The sequence below is a fragment of the Panthera tigris genome, chromosome A2 (genome assembly GCF_018350195.1).
Source record: "Panthera tigris isolate Pti1 chromosome A2, P.tigris_Pti1_mat1.1, whole genome shotgun sequence".
Classification (NCBI taxonomy): Eukaryota; Metazoa; Chordata; class Mammalia; order Carnivora; family Felidae; genus Panthera; species Panthera tigris.
The window spans coordinates 120,609,575-120,630,682 of record NC_056661.1 but is presented as its reverse complement, the minus strand read 5'-3'; the positions used below and the strand labels follow the sequence as shown (position 1 = coordinate 120,630,682).

At 38.2% G+C, this 21,108-nt stretch overlaps 1 protein-coding gene across 10 annotated transcripts in view; it reads right to left on the bottom strand.

Annotated features, from left to right (window-relative positions):
* Nucleotides 1-21,108, bottom strand: part of ZNRF2 (zinc and ring finger 2) — a 138,552-nt gene that overhangs the window by 21,093 nt on the left and 96,351 nt on the right. For 2 of the 10 annotated variants that reach the window (XR_006211837.1, XM_042969271.1), the window contains one exon: nt 17,448-21,097. The gene's annotated coding sequence lies outside the window, so the exon portion shown is untranslated. Of the gene's footprint in view, nt 1-8,060; nt 8,883-9,073; nt 10,953-13,924; nt 21,098-21,108 lie in introns of those variants that run through there. The other 8 variants (XR_006211845.1, XR_006211844.1, XR_006211841.1 and 5 more) reach the window with 8 other exon arrangements.

Genomic DNA, 21,108 nt, shown 5'->3' with positions numbered 1-21,108 from the left:
GAATCCCAGTGAAAATCCCAGTAAGTAACTGACAGGCTGATTCTAAAATTTCTATAGAGGGGTGCCTGAGTGCCAGTTGGTTAAGCATCCGACTTTGGCTCAGGTCCGTGATCTCATGGTTCATGGGTTCGAGCCATGCGTTGGGCTCTATGTTGACAGGTCAGAGCCTGGAGCCTGTTTCAGATTCTGTGTCTCCCTCTCTCTCTACCCCTCCCCCCGCTCCCAGTGTGTGTGTGTGTGTGTGTGTGTGTGTGTGTGTGTGTGTCTCAAAAATAAATATTGAAAAAATAATTCTCAAGATTCACTAATTTAAAAAAAAAACACCAGTCTTTTAAAAATGTAGGAGTTTCCCACTTCATTTTTGAAGATGCTATATAGCCAGCAAATAAGAATACGAAAATGCTCAACATCATTTATCATCAGGGAAATGGAAATAAAGAAAACAGGGATACACACCATACACCCAGTAACAACAAGAACAAAAACAAAAACAAAACAAAACAAAACAGGCAAAGCGAAGACATATCAACAATCAACCCCCCTAACAACACTGAGTTCTGGTGAGGCTGTGAACCACCTGCAATGCCTGTACATTGTGGAAGGGATGAAAATGGTGCTGCCACTTTGAAAAACTGTTTGGCGGTTTCTTATAAAGTGAACATGTGATTATCATACAACCCAGCAATCCTACTCCTAGAAATACGCCCAAGAGAAATGAAATCTGTTCACACACAAAAACCTTTTGGTGAAAGTTAACAGCAGCTTTATTTGTCATCAGTAAAAATTGGAAACAACCCAAATCTCCTTCACCTGGTAAACGGATGAACAAAATGTGATACATTCATACAATGGATTACTACTCACCGATTAAAAGGATCAAACTACGGATACATACAACAACATGGATAAATCTCAAATGATTATGCTAAGTGAAAGAAGTGGGCTCAAAATCTACATATCATAGGTGATTTCAGTCATAGGCCATTGTTTAAAACACATCCCTAGGGAAGAAACCAGACCAGCAGTTGCCAGGGGCTTGGGGAGCACAGGGAACTTTTTGGGGTAATGGAACTGTTTTATACCTTGTGTGGATGGGTACGTGAGAACACCCATTTGTCAAAATTCATACAACTGCACACTGAAAAGGGTGAACTTGACTTTATGTAAATTATCTCATTAACCTTAAAAAAAAAAATGACCATTACAATAACTGGTCTATGCACTCTGTGTTTTCCAAAGTTGATTCTCGTTCACCATCAGGTTGTTTGCATAGCTTGCAATCATCTTTATTGCTTGCTGGATATTAACCCTGAAAAAGCAATGGCTTGGGATGAGTCTTCTTCCAGAGATCTTGAGCTGCTGTTAAGTTCAGATTCGGAGAATCCTGGTCCATCCAGCTACGCATACTTGGAAGGGCTGAACTTCGGGAAAGCGCATCTGCCCAAACCGCCCAGGGAAATCGCCTTTTCTATTTCTTTTCCTCACCTGCTCCAAGAGCAGCAAGACAGTCCTCTTGACAGCTCACAACGGCGTAGCTTTGTCGTTGTTCTAATGTTCCATTTTCCTCCTTTGTTACAGACTCTCATCCCAAAACTGACCTGGCAGTTCCTATTTTTTCCTTTCTTCCTTCTTTCTTAAATCCAACATTTTATTATTGTTTAGTCACTCATCACCAGAAACTGAAGTCCAAAAATGTTTTTATTAAGTAACGGGTGTATATGGTAAAAATTCAAATCTTACAGAAGCGTACAAGAAAAAAGCCTCCTCACTGCCCCCACGCACCTGACGCTAGCCCCACCCAAACCTACTCCTTAGAAGTCCTAATACTCTGGGTTTTAGTCTGGGTTTAGTTCTTCTGAGAGTCACAACCTCCAACTCTCCAATGAAGATCCTTCTCTCTCTGCTTCTTGGTTCATAAACTCCGGTGTAAAAAGATAATAGCCCTTACACTAGATTTGCCTCTTTGTCACACCTCCAGTATGTTAGTCTTATTATTTAGCCTTCTGAGAGCCCACTACATGCCAGGTGGTGTTGTAGACCCATGCATGCGATAGTGAACAAAACTCATGGACTAACCTGACTTCACAGCACTTCGATTCTAGAAGGACAAAGAGCGACAATAAACAAACACAAAATCTGTCGGACAGGTATTCTAGAAAAAGAATAAAAAGCAGGGTAAGGAAAATAGGGAATACGGGGGCAAGGGCAGATCAGTGAGCTTGGCCTTTCTAACTTCTCTACAAACTTCTGGAGCCAGGAATCCTGATAGTCATACTTGCAATTTCAAGTTCAGTCACCTACCACTGGTTTGCTCTTGGGCAAATCACTTAACCTCAAGTTTCCTCATCTATGAATGAGGATGAAAATACCTTCCTGATAGGGTTCTTGTAAGGATCAAGATAATTGTGCTGAGCACAATGGCTGGCACTCAGTGAATACACCAAAATACGACTTATCACTTTAATTAGCACAATGACACAACACAAAACCCTGAAAAAAGAACAATCAAAAGGCCTATGTGAACAGCTTAGTTTTATTTTTATCATTATTAGGTGTTGGTCACTATGCCCCAGCATGACTGCAGTTTTATTTTATATTGAATTCTATTCCTCTATTGCCTTGTGATTTCTAGTTTCAGAGATACTGGTGGATAACTTTCACATGTTTTTTTAATGTTTTTTTATTTTTATTTTTTTAATGTTTACTTTTGAGACAGAGCATGAGCGAGGGAGGGGCAGAGAGAGAAGATGACACACACCCTGAAGCAGGCTCCAGGCTCTGAACTGTCAGCACAGAGTCCGACATGGGGCTCGAACCCAGGAACCATGAGATCATGTCCTGAGAAAGTCTGACGCTTAACTGACTGAGCCACCCAGGCACCCCGTTTGTTTATTTTTGAGCGACAGAGCACAAGCAGGGGGAGGAGCAGAGAGAGAGGGAGACAGAGAATCTGAAGCAGGCTCCAGGCTCTGAGCTGTCAGCACAGAGCCCCAATGGCTTGAACCCACAAACTGTGAGATCATGACCTGAGCTGAAGTCAGACGCTTAACCGACTGAACCACCCAGGCACCCCTCTTTCATATATTTCAACAAAAGTTGACACATCCAAAAATTACCACAAGGATATACTCTAAATCACAGTCACTGTCAACTATTTATGGAGTGGCTACTATGCACCAGAATCAGCTCTAGGTTCTGGGGATATAGCAATGAACAAAACAGAAAAGATCCCTGCTCTTATGGAATCCGCATTCCAATGGGAGAGACAATGAGCAAACAAACACGATGAGATCAGATAGTACTAAGTGCTATGAAGAAAATTACGGAAGAGGAGTGTGTTCTTCATGAGATGGAGTGATCAGGGATTGTACTTTATGAAGACAGGGTAGTCAGAGACAGCCTATCTGAGGAAGTGACGTTTATGCAAAGATCAGAACAATGAGAAGAGTGTAAATATTATATATAAAAAACTGTTATCTCACCATTATTTTGTATTCCAGCATCAACTGGCACAATGAGACTTTAAAAGCTTAAGTAGATGCTTCTGCAAAAAATAATGCAAAAATCCACCTACTAAGACACTTATTACTCAAACATATTGTGCCAAACAAAAAGCTCTGTAATTTTTTTAAAGTTGCATTTTAAGAGATGGATTAAATATTTAAATATATTTAGAAAGGAAATTATATATAAAAGCACCAGGAGAAAATACAAGCAAATACTTATATAAACTTAAGATGGGTAAAATCCCTTTATTTAAAACAAAATTTTAATGTTTATTTTTGAGAGGAGAGACACACAGCATGAGTGGGGGAGGGGCAGAGAGAGAGACAGAAAGACAGAGAGACAGACGGACAGACAGAATCTGAAGCAGGTTCCAGGCTCTGAGCTGTCAGCACAGAGCCCAATTTGGGGCTCCGACTCATGAACTGCAAGGATCACGACCTAGGCCGAAGTTGGATGCTTAACGGAGAAACCCAGGCGCCCCCTTTTTTAAAAAAAAATTTTAATGTTTATTTTTGAGAGAGAGACAGAGCATGAGCTGGGGAGGGTGGATGAGTAAAATCCTTTTAAACATGACCACGAAAGTCAAAAACATAAAAGGGGGCACCGGGTGGCTCTGTTGGTTAAATGTCAGACTTTGGCTCAGGTCACAATCTCATGGTTTGTGGGCTCAAGTCCCGCATCGGGCTCTGCACCCACAGTGTGGAGCCTGCTTGGGATTTTCTCTCTTTCTCTCTTTCTCTCTCTCCGCCCCTCCCCTACTCTTTCTCAAAATAAGTAAATAAACAACAACAAAATAAACAAAGGCCAAAATTAATAAATGTGACTATTTTAAAAATGTTGAACAGAAGGAAAGCAAAACAACCCTAAGAAAAAATACTACCATAAATTAGATTCAAAGTGAAATGAAAAGCTAATAAACACATTTGTAATGTATATTAAAAAACTAATAGTCTTAACACTTAAAAATATCTTAAACCACTAAGGAAAAAAAACCCCAAAACAACCAGCAATAGTCATAAACAAATAATTTGCAAGGAAACACAAATGGCCAGTACACTAATGAAAAGATGCTTAACTATAGTTATAATGAAAGAAATGCAATGAAAACTGAGTTTGTGCTTATCAGAATAGCAGAGGTGGAAACACAGCAATAAAATTCAGTTTTGCTCAAAGTACAGAGAAACTTGAACTCCCATGTCAAGAGTGTAACATAGAAACAGCTTAAAATTTTAACAATAAAAGTGTAAAGGAAATCATAAATATCCTAATAGTACTATATCATCAATATTGTGAAGATTTGTACTTAATGACAAAAGTATTTATGATATACTGTTGAACGTGCCCGAAAGAGAGCATGTTTGGTGTGACATTACATATGTTAAATTAGGTTTATACAGATTGGTAAGTGGGGGTATAGTTACCAAAGACTAATGGTGATTATCTATACACAATGGGATTTGAAGTAATAGTACTTTTTCTTTGTGTAAGTACTTACATATTTACTTTTGGAGCTGTCCCAAAGAAGGAATTTTAGAAAGCTATACTAACTGGACAGTTAGCTAACAATTCACATATTTCCCAGCAATCATCAATATGCTTTGAGTTTTCACCCTGCCACACAAGGGAAAGGGGAGTGGGTGTAAAGATCTCCCAAGCCAAGATTATGGTCAACTCTAATAAGGGAAAAATGCCCAGTCGAGAGCTTTCCTATCATTTGTATGATGGCATCATTTCCTTGTATGCAAAAATGTTAAAGCTGCCTAATATTTTACAAACTGGCATTACCTAATCTTTAGTTCAAGTGACAAGAAAAACTTCCACTTCTAAGCCAAGAACACTTCCCCGTTCTAAAACATATTACAAAAATACAGTTATCAAGATTATAGTTTGGTACAGACATAAGGATAGACATAGATCAATGGAATAAAATTAAGAGTTGTGAAACAAACCCATACATTTATCTTCAATTGAATTTCGACAAGGGAGGCAAGATAGTTCAATGGGGTGAAGAATAATGGTCTTTTCAAAAATGGTGTCGCAACAACAACATCCACATGTAAAAGAATGAAGTTGGACTGTTACACCTCATATTATACACAAAATTAATTCCAAATGGATCAAAGACCTAATGTAAGGGCTAAAATTATGAAACTCTTAGAAGAAAACTTTTATATCAGTGTAAATCTTTGTAACTTTGGATTAGGCGATGGTTTCTTAGATGCCACCTAAAACACGAGCAGCCAAAGACAAAAATTTAGATAAACTGGACTTCATCAAAATTAAAAACTTTTGTGCTTGCAAAGGTCACTACCAAAAAAAAGTCAAAGACAATGCACAGAATGGGAGAAAATATTTGCAAATCATATCTGACAAAAGTCTAGAATCAAGAACATATTAAAAAAATTCTTGGGGCGCCTGGGTGGCGCAGTCGGTTGGGCGTCCGACTTCAGCCAGGTCACGATCTCGCGGTCCGTGAGTTCGAGCCCCGCGTCAGGCTCTGGGCTGATGGCTCAGAGCCTGGAGCCTGTTTCCGATTCTGTGTCTCCCTCTCTCTCCGCCCCTCCTCCGTTCATGCTCTGTCTCTCTCTGTCCCAAAAATAAATAAACGTTGAAAAAAAAAAAATTAAAAAAAAAAAAAAAATTCTTAAAATGCAGTAATAAAAAGACAAATAATTTTAAAGTGGGGAAAGAATCTGAACAGGCATTTCTCCAAAGATCCACAAATGGCCAATAAGCAAATGAAAAGACACCGAACATAATTAGTCATGGAAATGCAAAGCCACGAGATATCACTTCATAGCCACTAGGTTAGCTATGTTAAAAAAGATGGACAAACACCAGTGTCAGTGAGGATGTGGAGAAATTAAAACCTTTACATATTTGTGGTGGGAATGTAAAATAATGAAACCACTTTGGAAAAAGTTTGGCAGTTTTCACAAAGTTAAACACAAAGCTGCCATACATATGACCCAACAATTCTACTATTGGGTATATGCCCACGGTAACTGAAGATATGTTCACAAAAAGATGTGTGCTCAAATAAAGGCTCATAGCAGCAGTATTCAGGGTAGCCAAAAAGTGGAAACCACCCAAATATCCATCAAGAAAATGTGATGTATCCATACAATACTATTTAGGTATCTAAAAAAATTAAGCACTGATACCCATTACAGCATGGATAAACCTTGAGAATATTGCACTAAGTGAAAGAAACCAGACACAATAGGACACGTATTGTATGATTCCATTTAATGAAGTATCCAGAATACGCAGATTTAAAGAGAGACAAGTAGAATAGTGATTACCAAGAGAAAGGCGATGGGGAGGGAGGGAAGAATGGAGCATGACTACTGATGGGCAGGGATTTCTTTTTGGACTGCTGTATATGTTCTCAAATTAAACAATGGTGACCTTGTGAATATTCTAAAAGCACTGAATTGTACCTTTCAAAATGGTGGATTTTATAGTATGTAAATAGTCTCAACTATAAAGTTTTTACATGGGGCGGGGAGGGCTCCTGGGTGGCTCAGTTGGTTAAGCGTCTGACTCTTGATTTCAGCTCAGGTCACGATCTCATGGTTTGTGGGTCTGAGCCCCACAATGGGCTCCATGTTGACAGCATGGAACCTGTTTGGGATTTTCTCTCTCCCTCTCACCCTGCCCCTCCCCCACTCTCTCAAAATAAACTTTCAAAAAAAAAAAAAGAAAGAAAAGAAATCTTATAAGGGCACCTGGGTGGCTCAGTTGGTTAAGTGCCCAACTCTTAGTTTCGGCTCAGGTCATGATCCCAGGGTTGTAAGATGGAGCCCCGCATGAAGCACCATGCTCAGCGAAAAGCCTGCTTAAGATTCTCTCTCTCCCTCTTCCTCTGCTCCTCCCCTGCTCATGCTCTCTCTCAAAAAAAAAAAACCAAAAAACCGAAAACAAAACACATAAAACATAAAAATTTTTTTACAAAGAATGATGGCAAACTTCTTGCCTGAAGCTACTGTATGATAGAAGATAATGGGAGAGTATCTTTAAAGTACTAAAAGACAATAAAAAGAAAAAAAAAATGATGATCTAGAATTCTAGGCCCAGAAAAAGTTGGTTTCAAAACTGAAAACAATGCTTTCAAAACTTTTATAAATACACAGTAATCAAGATAATGTAATATATATAGGTCGATGGAACAAAAATGAGCCCAGAAACGGACCTGCACATATAAAGCTTTTTGATTTTCAACAAAGATACCAAGTTAATTCAATGGTCATTAGAACAAACAATCTGGAACAAACTGGAGAGTCATATGGATAACCATGAACATCAATATATACCTTCACACAATATACACAAAAATTGACTTGAGTTGTATCACAGATCCAAATGTAAGAGTGACAGAGAAAACCTCTGTGACTTTGTATTTGGCAAAAATTTCTCAAACAGGACTAAAAGCATAAACAGGAAAACAAAAAACTAATAAACTAGACTTCAGCAAAATTTAAAACTTTTGCTCTTTCAAAACCACTGTTAAGAAATTGAAAAGGCAAGCCATAGACCGAAGGTATTTGCAAATCATACGTCTGATAAAAATATTTGCATGCAGAGCATATAAAGAACTCTTACAACCCAATTTAAAAATAAGGAGCCCCATGAGACTTTGGGAATAACTGGGAAACAAGTATGGCACATTTTCTCCCCAGAAAGTAGTGGAAAACATTGAGAAAACTGTTGAAACAATGATTTTAGAACTTTGGAAAATGACCAAAGGCATGCAACAAACAGAAACGTTTACTCCAGAAGACCTACCGATCCTTAGTAAAAAACAGTGTGAATCTGGCATTTTAGCCCAGAGCAGTTTCCCCGCCCCTCTGCCCCACACATAACCCCCCCCCCCCACAGCCTCCCAAGTTCTGGGGCGTTATAGTTCCACCAGAGAGGGGCAGGCTGTGGGAACCTGCAGCCTCCTTGCTGGAGCGGGGGCTCAACTGCTTTTGGAGCAAAATGTGGGAAAAACTCACGGTCAGAGGTATTGCTGGCGACATCAATGCTAGTGGCAGACAGGGAAGGCCAACATGGTAGCTGGCCTGAGGTTAAGATACTGATGGCAGCAAGCAACAGGTAAGCAGAACCGTGGAAATTTAACACAGTGATCTGGGGATAAGAGTAAGCCTCCACCGTATCCCAGGATGGGAAGGTATGTACGAATGCATGCATATAACCTAGCAAGACTCCTTCTAGGTACTTACCCAAGACACATGAAAAACATGTCCACACAAACATGTGAAGGTGAATGTTCATAGTGGCATCATTCATAATAGCCAAAAAAGTGGAAACAATCCAAATTTCCATCAGCTGGTGAGTGAACCAAAGTGGTATATCCATACAACAGAAAACTGTTCAGCAAAAATAAGAATTACTAACACATCATTTGCAACGACATGGATAGAGCTAGAGGGTATAATGCTAAGTGAAATAAGTTGGTCAGAGAAAGACAAATACCATGGGATTTCACTCATATGTGGAATTCAAGAAACAACACAAAGAGCAAAGCGGAAAAGCAGTGGGGGGGGGGGTGGGAGAAAGAGAGAGAGGCAAACCAAGAAACAGACTCTTAACTGTTGAGAACTGATGGTTACCAGAGGGGAGGTAGGTGGGCAGATGGGTGAAACAGGCGATGAGGATTAAGGAGAGCATCTGATGTGATGTGCAGCAGGGTACATGCAAGTGTCGAATCACTACATTGTACACCTGAAACTAATGTTACACTGTATGTTAACCAACTAGAATTTAAATAAAAACTTAAAATTACTAACACACGCTAGACACGGAGGAACCTGAGAACACATTAAATGACTGGATTCTGTGGTATGTAAATCATACCTCAGCCAAACTGTTAAAAGTAATGGGATAAAGATCTGATTAGACCTTTCGCCAAAGAAAATACACAGGAGCAACAAGTGTTAAGCTGGGAATGTTATTAGTGGTTACATAAATTCAAATTAAATCGTGAGATACCACTATGCATCCACTAGAGTGGCCAAAATTCAAAACACTGACAATATCAAATGTTGGCAATAATGTAGGGGAAACCATATTCGGTACTGGTGAGAATGTAAAATGGTACAGCCACTTTGGAAAACTGTTTGGCAGTTATCTTAGAAACGGAAACAAATATTTACCTTGTGACGCCGTTATTCCATTCCTATTTATTCAAGATAAATGAAATCACATGTTGCCATCAAGATTTAGAGATCAATGTTCACAGTCCCTTCATTCATAACAGCCCAAACTAGAAATAGCCGAGGTGTCCACCCATGGGTTGGTGGATGACGAACTGTGGAGTATATTCATACAATGAATGTAGTTATGAGTGAATGTACTATATTCATACAATACTCAGCAATAAAAAGGAACCGACTCAAGCAGTAACGCTGATGCCTTTCACAGATACGCTGAGCAACACAAGCCTTACACAAATAATGTTTTCATTTACTCTACAGCGACACAGCGGATCAATGGCTGCCTAGGGGCTGAGGGTGGATGGGTGGGAACAAGGTGTAAAGGGGCCTGTGGTACCTTCTGAGGGGTGATGGAAATGTTCTCTATCCTGGCTATGGTGACAGCACAGGTGTATGTATGTGTCCAAGCCCATCAGACCGGACACTTACAAAGAGTGTTTTGTTGTACGTAAACTATCACTGACTGGAGTTGCTTTTAAAAGGCCGTGAAGAAAAAAATCTGATTAGGAATAAATAGATCCCCACTCTTATTGAGAAAACAGGCCTCTAAAAAACCAGAAATGCGCTAACTCATCTGTCTGGCTGTCTCCACTGCAATCCTAGTGTGCTTAGTACTTTCATCTGTTTTCACCTGTTTTAGCAGCACTGACACGGCCCAGGGTCTGGCACAAGCGTAAAACTGTGAACAGATGCACAGATAAAGTATTTCCCAGTGACTTTAATAATCGTACTCCTTGAGAGATAGGACAACAAATGCTTATTCAAGAACGAGGTTTCACACAGCTGTGTTATTTACATACTTGCTATGTCACGCCTGATCACCAGCTTTTGCTAAAACTACGGAAGCATAAGCTCCCTAAGGGCAGAAACTCGCTTTTCCCCGTCAATGTACATGCAGTGTCTCACACAGTATCTTGCATCTATCAAGTGTTCAAAAAACACAGGCTAAGTGAATGAACCAACACTTCACTCACCCCGCATTCCAGTTCAAGCAACTGCCACAGATTCTTCAGGCCGAGAAGACTTCAAGATTAACAACAGAACTCTAAGAACGAAAATCAGACTACAGCTACTCACATGCTCACATGCAGTGACCTACAGGCGCTCTCTAGTGATCGATGTCAGCGCAGCAGAACGCGATTTCTGAACTGTTAACTGCCACATTTTTCATGCCTTGCGTTTCTGGTTGTTTATGGCAACTTCGTGAATCACTGGGAGCTGCTGCTTCAGTAGGGAGAGACGATAAGCATAAGACAAAGACATCAAGGCTCAATTTTGATGTCCAAGATTTTTTAATGCCGAGGGAAGAAAGAGGAACCTAAAAGGTAACTTTTGATTTGTCAGAGCCACATTCTGGAGGCAGAAAGGGCTTTTAGCAATTTGCCAACTTGGGTGCGCAACATAAAAGAAATCATCGAGGACCTCAGCCTGGCTCCATCAGGCAGTTTATTCTACGAACCAGTGAGATGGGAAGAATGGGCAATGATAGAGGATAGTTTTCTCACTCAAAAAGAGCCAAAAGTTTGATCGAGTCTCTTTCCTAAGAGAACCGGAGGTAATGTAGCTAGATCTTGGCTGTAGAGGTCTACGACAGGCCTGGCACTTTCCTCTCCAATGGCTGACACTCTGGGGAATGTGTGAGAAAACCCTAAAGTTGTACCCTGGCTGTGCAACAGGATCACACCACAACTGTTAACTTAGCATCTCTGGCGTGGGGTCAGGCCTTATTATTATTTTTATTCATTTTTGAGAGGGAGGAAGGAGAGAATCCCAAGCAGGCTCCCCACTATCAATGTAAAGTCCAACGTGGGGCTCAACCTCACAAATCACGAGATCATGACCTGAGCTGAAATCAAGAGTCAGACACTTAGTCAACAGAGCCACCCAGGCACCCCAAGGCCTTAATAATTTTTTTTTTGAAAAAACTGTCCTCCCTTCCTACCTCCTGAGTTGATCTAATATTCAGCCAAGTGTTAAGGATTACCGACGTACGGGGACCCCACAGCTAGAGAGTGCAGTACCTGTCTTCCACGGTACAGCCATCCTCATGTGTAAACTCCCTGGCAATTCCACCACTGACTCCTTTTCACAGGGCGCTTGAGCACAGAATTCCCCACACAAACCAGGGAGCAGCTTACTGAAGACAGCTCAGACTTCACTACTGGTAACTCTCAAAGCTAGATTTTGAAGAGTCTGTTCTGTGAATGAGTGTCTGGTGGACAAGTTTTGCAGTTTAAGCATGGATGTGATACAAAGTTAACTACCGCTAGAAGGCCTGAAACTCATGCAACTGTCCCTGCAGAGCTCAACACAGGGGACAAATCGGACTGGAGCTATTCATCAGCACTGCTCACAATTCCCGTGGGTCATCACAAACACACCAGCTCAGATATTCGGAGCTTGTGTGTTCTTACCCAAACACTATAGTCATAACAAAAGCTAGTGGCATCTGGGAAAGCAAACAGAGGTTCCTTAGACTTTCAACCTTTTCAAGGTATTTCCAGCCTCTTTCACTGAAAAAATTAGGAAACTCTGACTCCATTTAGTAATGACATAGGACCAGCTCTGCTCATGCAGTCCTTAATTAACTTTCTGAGACCCAGGTCTTTACCAAGTTGGATTTATAAGACCTTTAAAAACATTTAGGTGAGGATAGATTGGAATGGAAAACCAAACTCCCAGGCTCATATAAGACCTATCAGCCATTGGTCACATTAAGGCTGGTGAGCACTTAAATGCCGCTATTTCCGAGTACAGATATGGTATAAAATATACATCAGATTTCAAAGACTGAAAAATATCTAAAATCTCACTGATAATTTCTATACTGATTACATGCTAAAATGACAATAGTTTGGATATTTAAATACCCTAAGGCCTTTAGCCTTCACAATGTTTGAGCTCCAAAAATGAACTATATACTATTTGACTTCCTTGATGGATATCCTCCGAATATTTGGATAATGAATATCCTTAACATTTACAGACTTGATAACATTTCAACATTTCAGTTATAAACGAGCTACTTTATTTTTTTATTTAAAAAAAAATTTTTTTAAACGTTTATTCATTTTTGAGACAGAGAGAGACAGAGCATTAATGGGGGAAGGTCAGAGAGCGAGGGAGACACAGAATCTGAAACAGGCTCCAGGCTCTGAGCGGTCAGCACAGAGCCCGACACAGGGCTCGAACTCACGGACCGCGAGATCATGACCTGAGCCGAAGTCGGACACCCAACCGACTGAGCCACCCAGGTGCCCGTAAACGAGCTACTTTAAAACGTTATGACAGTTATTTGACATTTTTCTGAAATACAAATTTACATTGTTAATGCTAAACAGTTTTGTTTTCAGTTATCCAGACACTAAATTATCAAGCCAGTCAGAAAGGCTTCAAGTCTTTCATTTTAAATGTTCACTTATTTTTGAGACAGAGAGAGCGCACAAGCAGGGGAGGGGCAGAGAGAGAGGGAGGGAGGAAAGGATCCAAAGTGGGCTCTGTGCTGACAGCAGAGAGCCTGACCTCATCAACGGTGAGATCATGACCTAAGCTAAAGTTGGTGGCTTAACCGACTGAGCTACCCAGGCACCCGAAGGATTTAAGTCTTAAACTGACTTTGTTGTATTTTTTGGTCAAGTACTTTTTAATGCTGATAAAATAATGAACATTGAATTCATGAATTCATGGAAAAGAACCAGAGAAATAAGGCACTATACGGCAGAATGGTCTTATAATTACAGCATCAGTATGATATTGCAGAAAAATTATTTTCATTTTATGTGAGAAATCAAATCTTAAATCATGCAGTAATACTTATGTTTTTTATTTTTTTTATTTCTTACATTTTAGGACAACTCCCTCTAAGGTGTTAAGTTTCTACTATTCTCACAGATCTTGCTTTGTAGGAATTCCTGGTCTAGGAAGTTCCAAGTTATCTACAGGTTTATCTTTGAACCAATTTGGAGAAACCTGTGAAAGTCTGGTGTTCCTACAGATATGTTGTATTAGATTAGGGAATCTGTGGGGGAGTCCTTGACCTAATATAATACAAGGATGCCCCAAGGTTTCTGCTGCTTCTCCAGGAACTAAATATAAGCTTATCAGTCATCTTTCTCTGTCTGCTAAACAAAGATAATCATAGTGCACCCACGGGCAACCCATAGCCTTCCAGGAACCAATAAGCCTCTTCTGGAATACTCTACTTCCAACAATAGCTTACTTCTGTTGTGAATGTCTGAGAAGACTGGCATAATGAAAAGAGTTTGGGACAAATGAACCAGAGAGAAAACCTCATGAATGCTTCAGAATGCATTTCAGCACTTCACTAGACAAAGCTGGGAAAGCATGGCCCTATTCCAACAGGTATTGGATGTTAAGGGGGAATATGGGGGTGGGGGGAGTTGCTGGGAGAAGGCCCAACTCAACCGACCTAGAAGTCATTGCACTAGAAAAGTGTACCTTACTTATCGCATGAACTTACTGCCCTTTCTAACAGTGTTGGCAACATTTGTATCTAGAGCACTCCTAAACCTTCCCTCTCTCTTTCTCGCTTTCTCACAACTTGCCAACTGTCTGGCTTCTCTCTCAAGGCTCTGCCTCCTATTTCAGATCTAATTTATGTTAGAGTCGGTAATCTTTCTCTTTGGTTCTCCAGGGAGTATTTCTGGCATAATCAGCTTTCCCCAAGTGGAAATTTCTGTCCTTAAGAGTCAACCCTCCAAGCTGTGGCAAAAGGACAGACGGGAGTTGTCCTGGTCTTGTCCTTCATCCTCACATCTAAATGACTACTGAAGTGGAGTTCATTTCGCTCTCAAAACTTGTAAGTGCCTCCATCTTCTTTTTCCTATTGTCACTCCTTTGGTTTTGTCCCTCATTATCTTGCTTGAACTGCTATAAATTTTCCAACAAAGTCTCTCTGCCTGTAGTTTCATTCTTCTGTATGGGTAAATTGGTCTTTTTCCTGTTTAAAACCCTTGAATTGTAGTCTGGGACGTATATCCCTTCGTGATTTGCCACTTGCTTGCCTCTCTAGACATAGCAACTCTCCAAGAATGTCCTGCTTGTGTGTGCTATGCTTTCTGCCTTAGGCTTACTTCCCACTCCACAAGTCCTTTTATCCATACCCCCTGGAGCTATGTATGATCTATTTGTTCTTAAAGACTTAATCATTCTCTTGCCTAGTCTCATGACCTATGGTCTAATGACCATATGCATCTTGTGTATAAGTCTATAATAACAATTATTACAACTTATTATAGGTTTGCTCACTTATTTGCTTCACCCACTAAAGTTTAATTAAGGTCTCAGAGGCTAGCTATCTTGGATTTCTGTATTCTTGGTCCATAACAGTCCATAAAACCAAGTCTGCTTAATACATACTTGCTGAAAAGAGTCAATCTTTAAGCAAGAACAGAATCTACAATGCCCTCTATTATATACAGAGGTTTCTTAAATGTGTCAGCTAAAGGTTTAAGACATTACTTCTACACCTCGTGACTGAAGAGAATAACAAAAGTTATTTATTTATAGATAAGCACAAATATTTTTATCATCTTTAACCACCACTAACATCATGAAGTGCTTGCTGTGTGTCTGTTGCATATGTGCACCTTCCCAATTAACCCTCACAACAACCTGGAGGTAGGCAGTTTTTTGTTTTTGTTTTTTTTTTTACCTCTTTTTATAGGCAAAGGCAAGGCACAGAGGAGTTAAGCATCTCGCCCAATGTCACAAAGATAGCAAAACTGGGCAGTCTGGCCCCAGAACCCATGTTCTTAACCACTCTGCTACAAAGCTCAATACCTCTTACACATCATGAAACCTGTACTTCAAAAGATCAATTACTCCTTTTTCAAAAACATGATGGAATGTTACCAAATACAGTCTAAATTTTTAAAGTTATGATTACACATTGACAGACCACCCCACCCCAAAACTTAATAGCTCTACTACAATCATATTTCAATTAAAAAACTTACAAATAGGTTTCACAGTAGAAATTTCAAAGTACATTTTTACTCCTGGTTAAGGTAATGAAGACCTCTTTCTTTGTTCATTACCATTATGTAATTTCTCAAGCTATTGTAGATTTTTAACTTAATGGGTATACAAAAATAGATAAAGAAACTGTGACAACAGTTAATTCATGGTAACCTTTCAGCAATCAGGTAATTCTCAGTTTTATTATAATGTACTGTCAACTTCTAGGCATTACAGTGGATATGACAAATTTCCTTGAAAGCATTCTCTTATGTTATACTTCTAAATAACAGGATAATTTGGCAAGATCATTCGGAAGTTTTATTTATTAAATTATCAATCATGAATTGTTCCATTTTAGTTTAGAACATACTAATACAAGTTGTTCCTAATACATTTTCTAGATTTCTTCTGATGGATGCTTTTGATGCCTTATTTAACAGGAAAATACTTTCTACTAGAGGAAATTAAGAGGTATTACAGAAGAGTTGTTGAAACCATGAACAAACCAATGGAAATAAATACTATTACTGTGATGTTCTTTAAAAAAGACACTCATATAATCATTGGAAAGAAATAAAATGAAATGGACTTCTGTAATAAAGACCAATATCATCATCAAATTCCAAAATATCTCTTGATCTCCCTACAGGGTCTGTTAACTGTATTCTATGCATACACGTGCTCAAAATGCTAATGACTAATAACATAACCTTTTCAAGATGCTAGCACCAGGGTCACTGGTAACAGGGCACAGGCAGAACTGTAAGTTTATAAACATAAACCATCAGTCAATCTCAGCATATCAAATCAAAAGGGAAGGCATGAGAATTTAATAATAGGAGAAATCAGTCACTTCTGATTCTAAGACTTGCAGTCCTGACAGTGGCCTCACAGTCCAGGGCAGAGCTAGGAGGCACAATGTTGGTTAATCAAATACTGCAATCTTATTTTGAAATTTTTCATTTCTGAGATGTGAGTTTATGCCATACTGCTCTTTGCTTCCCTATAAACAACTAACAATTTATCTTATTGTTAGCCGTTGGTCTAAAATTAATGATGGCTTAAGCTTAACATCTGAAAATACACCAACTCCCCTTAGTCATACTGCATTTTTAGCTAAAACTTAATATGAATATATCTGGTTTTCTTCAATGCCTTTAGTTCTTTCCAGAGAATCAGCTGAACTTCAAAGACCAGGTATTTCCCATTCAATTCAGGAATTCTGTGATGGAAAAAGAACATTCAGTTTCCCAGCTTCAACACAGCATTCCCAGAATATGGCACTCAAAGTACTGCCTGAGTAAATTATTACCAAAAGTTTTACCTATTCAGCTGTTCATGAATAAGAATCACTACTAGGAGTATACCAAGTAGCAATTTCCTCTAAACAAAACAAAACAAAACAAAACAAAACAAAACAAGTAGCAATTTAGTATCAGAATGAAAAGGTCTGGATACAGAGGAATAGAACAGTAAAACATAATTTAACTATTGTCATTCACAATATAGTAAAGAAAAAAATCAGAAGTTAAGCACTTCAAAAAAGGGGGGAGTGATGGGGTCAAAGATAAAAGTATCAGCATGCTAAATTTTTTTTTTTTTTTTAACTTAGAAAATACCTGTATAAGAACAAGGGACATTTCACATTTAACACACTGTCAATATGCATTGAGTTCACCTCAGGATAAATCAAACTGCAAGAAAATGGCCCAAATGAACTAGAAGATTTCCGGCAGCTCACAGACTGTACTCACAATTAATAAGCAACATTTACCTCTATGAAGTCTTACAAAGTTCATCTGATTTATATGGAAACTCCTCTGTGAAAAAATAGGATGATTTGGATATTATTATCAATGCATAAAAGGGATGTCAATCAGATGGTAAATTCAATTATTCTTGAATTTTTAAAGAGTTTCATGCTTTGCTCAAATGTAGCTTACTTTTAGGAAATTTCTCTTCTTCAGCTCTCCAAGTTAGTGAATAAGATTAGGTAATATTTACATTTAATTTACTGTCTTTTCATTTAAAGACATTTCTCTTAGTCTTGCTATAGTATGTTAATTTAAATAATTGCCCTTAAACTTCACTATACCCAAATTGGGAAGGTAAAATAAACTTTGAAAAGGAATCTGCCATTTTCACTAATAATTTGTTAACCTGAAATCTTTTCAAAATACATATTGAAAATATGCTGACAGTGATCCTCAGGCATTTCGTTTGGGCTACATTCTAACGAAGTATTTAGTGGTGAGAACAGAAAGAACTGTGTATCACTTAAAAGAAACAGAAGATTTGCACAAAGAAACCAAAACCCATATAGCATGCAAGAGTTAACGATATGGCCTTTTAAATGTTGTTCAGCTACCACAAAAAAAATCGGTTATAGAATTCATTACTTATATTTCAATCACAAACACTGCTCTTAAAACACGATCTATATCAGATTTATAACCAGATCTGAAAAACATAGATTAAGACTAGGTTTAGCTAATTTCTCTGGCAAAAAGCCCAAAGACAGGATAATTTTACTATCTCTTATACATTCCAGCAATAACAATAACAAAATTCAAAAAGCCAGATCAAAGTAAAACGAGTCAAAATTGGCAATAAACCCATTATGAAGAGTGGCACTAAAGTGAAATTTCAGAACATATTGCTTTCTATTTACGCAAGTGCGATCTCATTTTAAAACGTGTATTTACAAAAATTCTGGAAGGCTATCAATCACCAACTTGATAGCTAGGTTTTCAATCTTTATTTTGTCTCCATAATATTCAGTTGTCAGTAGTTTCAAGCAACATATTTAAATATCTAATGTGATTTTTATATCCTACTTACACTATTCAGTGTCCACATACAGATACACAAATATTGTAAGTGACATGATGTAGAATATTATAATATTTTCCAGAGTAGCAATTTTGACTTTGAATAATAACCAGAGCATCTGGGCATAAAAACATTTTCAATTCCTAAATTCTTCTTTCTGGGGAGTCATTGATGGAGACTGAACCTAAAGTAAAAAATGCTAACCTCTATCAATTTTAACACAAAAGGGCTGCTATAAACAGATTTTAAGTAAGTACTGTTCTAGACAAATATAATAATCAAGGAGCACTTGAACTAACAAACACTGAACTTTCTTCTGCTGTAGCTGCTGCAGCACAGAACCGTAGGTCAGAGGCTGAGCGAGAGAGGCTGATATGGAACAGGACACAGAAGGAAAAGAACTAAAGTCTGTAAAATTAAAAAGTCAATGAGTAAATCACATAACAGAAAATCAACTTCCAGAAGAATATTAATGCGTCACTACCACAGCTAGAGTTAAGCTGTGCCTTTAAGAACGGAAGACAACAAAACAATTCTTACCATAACAATATACCAGTAGTAGGAAAAAAATGAATCATTCACAAAATACTCTAAGAGGTCTTTCCGGGGGTGAGCGGGTACATGTGTTATGTGTGGAAGCTTACAAAATTAAAAATGTGAAAGAAAATGGATTCATACTAAGATGTCATGGTAACAGAAGAAAACTGAAGGAAAGATTTTCCGTGAGGGAAGAGTATTTCCCATAACTGGTTTAAAAAGCACCTATGAAACAAACCGTGCTGTCAGCCGTCACAATGGAGGTTTGGGACGCTTTTGTCAATTGCAGCATAACAAAAGGCATTTCACAGCATAACTTTAGGGAAAATGTTATCTGCTCTGGAATCACACAGAAAGCAATGAAAAACCCTTTCAATTGTTTCTAAAACACCAATTTTTCTGGGTAGCAGCAGTTGCTCCTGCACGTGCCCTTTCAAAAAATATGAAACAGAAGCAGAATAGGGAAAAATTTTGAGAGTAAGAGTAGCAGCATTAAATAGAAAAGCAAATACTTAAATACGTTAAAGAAAGCCTAAAATAAGGAAACAGTACTGTGCAACTTTCAATTATACCAAGTAAAGTGCACTGCTTAAATGTTCACTGATAACATTTTCCCTGTATGTTGAAAATATGAAATCTACTTATTGGTATCTTTTTGGATTAGAAAAAAAAAAAAAAAAAAGACATTCACTATTGTAGCCTGATAGCTCTCTTCCAGTATTTTGTAACCATTCAGATGTATTTTGTGGGAATATTTATTCACATAATTTTGCTTAATACATTTCTTTCTACACAAGACTGAATTTAAAAGTCTATTATCTATAACATTTTCAATTACAGTAATAACACATTAATAAATTATAAATTAACAAAATCTTCATATTTGCTTTAAAAAATCATTTATCAAACACTAACTTCCAGATTATCTGGAAAATGAAAGATGCAAATTGCTATAAATCTGGCATCCCAATTAAATTCTGATTTTTAAAAGTATATAAAATGTCCCTCAAGTTATTCCAAGTTCCACTCAAGAAAATTTTACCTTACCCTTTTCATAAGTTACTAAGTTTACAACCTGCTAAACATTCTACCCAAATGTGGGGAAACTGTCTGGAGATGCAAAGCACAATGAAATAATTACATGAAAAGAACAAACAAAAATACCCGTTAAAACAAAGTTATTATAGCTGGCTGCACTTAAAATTGGTAATTTGTATTTTTTAAAAAGTTGCATAGCTGCAAGATGATTCATTACTGATTAACTACTGAGCAGTTTTACTTAAGAGGAAATAACACGTGTAATAAATTGCAATTCAATAGACAATCTTAGCCTTAGTTCATTAAAATGTAATTATGTAACTTGATTTACTCTTTGGACTGCATTCTGATAATGTTAAACCTTGAATTTAAAATACTAACATATTTTAGCTCTCCTATGCAGAAGTCTATTTTCTACTCATAGGAGAAAAAATAGAAGAACTTGAGATCATGGTCTACATTCAGAAAATGTTTTACTGCTTGATTTCATTTCTTGGTTTCACATTTAAGACTTTAATTTATAGGAAGTACATTATGTGGTCTTCAGTTTAAGAACAGATGAATACAGAAGCATCATGTAGGGGAAAATAAAGTGACCCCAAACAAGAAAAAAACAAGTCAAACACAACTAGTTGCGCAGCTCTAGAGAACTTAATAAAATCAACTTTTAAATCAGTTAACTTTGGCGTCTGAATACAAAATGTTTATCAGTATTACCTATGTAGATGACTAGTAAGGGAGGTGCAGCATTTTCAAAATCCCTGTGTGTCCTCTATATGCATGTTTGGTACACTGAGTTCTGTGGCAACTGCCCTCTCTTCAGCAGGGTTTCTCCCCGTGTGATTGTCCATCTCTGCGTTACCAAGTCTCACAGAACTCAGATCTCTGGCTGAGTATGCCTGCAGTTTTGTTTTTCTTTTTCCAGAGACAGATCCTCATCTCCTCTCAGTTTTTCAAGCATCTTGAAAACACAAGAAAACCTGTGGGGAAG